Source organism: Limulus polyphemus, unplaced genomic scaffold, assembly GCF_000517525.1.
Source record: "Limulus polyphemus unplaced genomic scaffold, Limulus_polyphemus-2.1.2 Scaffold139, whole genome shotgun sequence".
Classification (NCBI taxonomy): Eukaryota; Metazoa; Arthropoda; class Merostomata; order Xiphosura; family Limulidae; genus Limulus; species Limulus polyphemus.
The window spans coordinates 636,327-639,143 of record NW_013665749.1 but is presented as its reverse complement, the minus strand read 5'-3'; the positions used below and the strand labels follow the sequence as shown (position 1 = coordinate 639,143).

Genomic DNA, 2,817 nt, shown 5'->3' with positions numbered 1-2,817 from the left:
GTCTTACACTGCTAAATTAGGGACGGCTAGCGCAGATAGCCCTCGTGTAGCTTTGCGCGAAATTCAAAACCGAATGAATATGAATCGTTTCCTCTACATAAATATTTTAAGTGATTTACATGAAAGTCCGGTATTTATTATATTTAAAAAATTAGAAGCTAATGCACCTTTTAGACTTTTTGGAACATTGAGGTAGTCAAAATCATAAATAATATTCAACGTAATATGTAACGTCGAAACATATAGAGTCGTCAACTTTTTGAAGGACATAAATACGTCTAAATAAAATGTTATTAATTGTGTACCAGTTTAACGTTGAATATTATTTATGATTTTAACTTTATACACAAGTGCCAAAATACTATAATTGAGGTAGTCGTTCGAGCATCCCCCGACCTCCCCTGGTTACGTCATGTACCCCATTTAAGAAAACAACAGACAACATGGAAACGATTCTCTTAAGTGTATTTCTATGGGGGTTAAGTTATAATTCACCGCGATATTGTCCCTTCCTCCCTTTCAGTGTATGATGAAGGAAGGGTGCGATTTGTTAGGCTCGACAACCTTTAGTTAACACTGGCACGCCTTTATTCTTTCTGATACAGATAACTAGAATTCCTCCACAGGTTCGGTAATGCGGAAGTATGCCAACGCCTTAAATAGTATCCTGACGTCACCCTGATTCAGTTTCCTCGCCCATTCCAAAGAAGCTTCTTTTTTCCCCTGTTTATATTAAGGTTTCTCAAAGTAAATTATGACTTCTTTAACTTTTTGTTTAATATCTTTAAAATTTAGTATTTTAAAATATGAATCATGCCATATGTTTGCACTTTGTATGACGTCAAACTTTTTTTTTTTCTGTTACGCGGTACGTAAATTCGACAAAAGTGATGGAAAATTATTTTCATTATATGACATGAGGAGGGGGGGGGTCTAATCTGCACCTTATGTCAACCCTAGGGAGTCTCAATTTCTTCCGCGTGCGTTGAATGGGTACATCAACTAGTATTCATTATGCGATTAACATTATTTTTTCATCATGCTTAAGTTATTAACAATACTTGAAATATGGACGTTTCACGAGAGAAAAAACGTAATAATTTCATTGCATCGTTTCATGTGACGTTTGAATTTAAATTATTTATAAGACATTGATATTCTAATCTCGCGACAACCAATACAATAATATATCCGACAGAGAAAAAAAATGTTCAATTTCATAGCTATAATATTATTGAAAACAAATATCGTTTAGTGATCACAACAATATTATAATTTTTTAAATTAATAATTATATTTCTTGATATTTTTTTAAATTCCGATGTTGTTTTATTGTTTGTTGTTAAGAGCAAAGCTACACGATGGTCTATCTGTGGTGTGCCCGCTACGGGTATCGAAATCTTATTTTTTAGTATCATAAGTCCTCAGCTTTATCGCTGAGCCACAAGGGAGATTTTTGTTTTAGCACAAAGCTACACCATGAGCTATCTGCGCTCTGTACACAGCAGGGAATCGAACACCGGATTTTAACGTTATAAATTTGTAAACTTACTGCTGACTCACGGAGGACTATTTTGTAAATACGCTAGCATTTTCTGAAAAGGCTAGTTTTGTTTTCTCAGTATTTCATATAGTTATTGAGAATGGCCTTGAGGTCAAGCAATATTTAAAAAAAAAGGTTATCGTTAATAGGTAAAAACGCAGCTCAGCCAAAAACAGGCTAGCTGGATGATATGTTAGTATCTTGTATATATTATATAATTACGTGTAAAATAAGGTGTTGGAAAAAGAAATCCCTCTTAATGATTCTTTTTAATGTTTAATCTGAATATTAACTACATATGCTAGTGTCATTTTATTTTCTTTATTGTAAGTTCTTTCAACCCATTCTGTTTTCAAAGTGTATCTAGATGAATCTTCTACTTATCCAAACCACACCTTAACAATACTATTTATTCACTGAAACAAAATCTCCTAAAGTGAGAGGCTCATTCCGCCGTGTCAGATAATTAAAGAAAAATAGAGAGAGAGAGATCAGTTCTTACCTTATGCGCTTTCCATACGTTGTTGAATCATGTGCCCTCCTTCCCAGGAGAGCCTTAGGACCAAGTGAAAAATGGACAGAAGCCATTCCGCTCTCCGAACCTTGGTTACCAGCCAACCATAGCATTGAGAACCTAAGGCAGATGTCGACCTCCTGGCATGGTGCCAAGAATGTTTTCTGTGCTATTGCATTACGAGTTCCTTAAAGTGTTATGATGTTAAAAAACTGGTGACATTTGTATAATCAAAAACATGGTGTTTTTTATATTATTGATAACTTTCGAGCAAAAGAAAGCTAGTTACACAGTTCAAAGCTATGAAGTAACTTATTAATTAATGAAATCATTTCTATACAACAAACTGATTAAAAATACATAATATAATAAATCGACACACAAGAAAGGCAAAACCTATGATGATTAGAATGTATTTAATCACTAATTTGGTAGCTTCGCTGTTAAAGACCTTTTCGGCCATAATTCCAATTATGTCTCATGAAACACATCAAGTTTAGGAAATTTATATTAGTCCTAAAACTATATTTTGAGGTAGCAATGCAAAATAATCTTCATAAGTGTAAAAATTAATAATTATGAAATAATAACGATGAAGAATGCCCCCGGTGTCTCAGCAGTAAGTCTGAGGGCTTTAACACTGAAAATCGGAATTTGATACCCTCTGTGGGCAGAGCATAAATATCCTATTGTGTAGCTTTGCACTAAAACGAACAAACAAAAGAACCTGTTTTCTTTTGTAAGATGAAAACAACTTATC

General features: G+C 33.8%; 1 protein-coding gene across 3 annotated transcripts in view; it reads right to left on the bottom strand.

The window, feature by feature from the left end:
- The window catches only part of LOC106474484 (docking protein 5-like), a 71,068-nt gene extending 68,977 nt beyond the window's left edge, over positions 1 to 2,091 (bottom strand). The window contains exon 1 of one of the 3 annotated variants that reach the window (XM_022379748.1): positions 2,046 to 2,091. The gene's annotated coding sequence lies outside the window, so the exon portion shown is untranslated. The remainder of the gene's footprint in view (positions 1 to 2,045) is intronic. The other 2 variants (XM_022379779.1, XM_022379773.1) reach the window with 2 other exon arrangements.
- Positions 2,092 to 2,817: the final 726 nt, after the last annotated feature.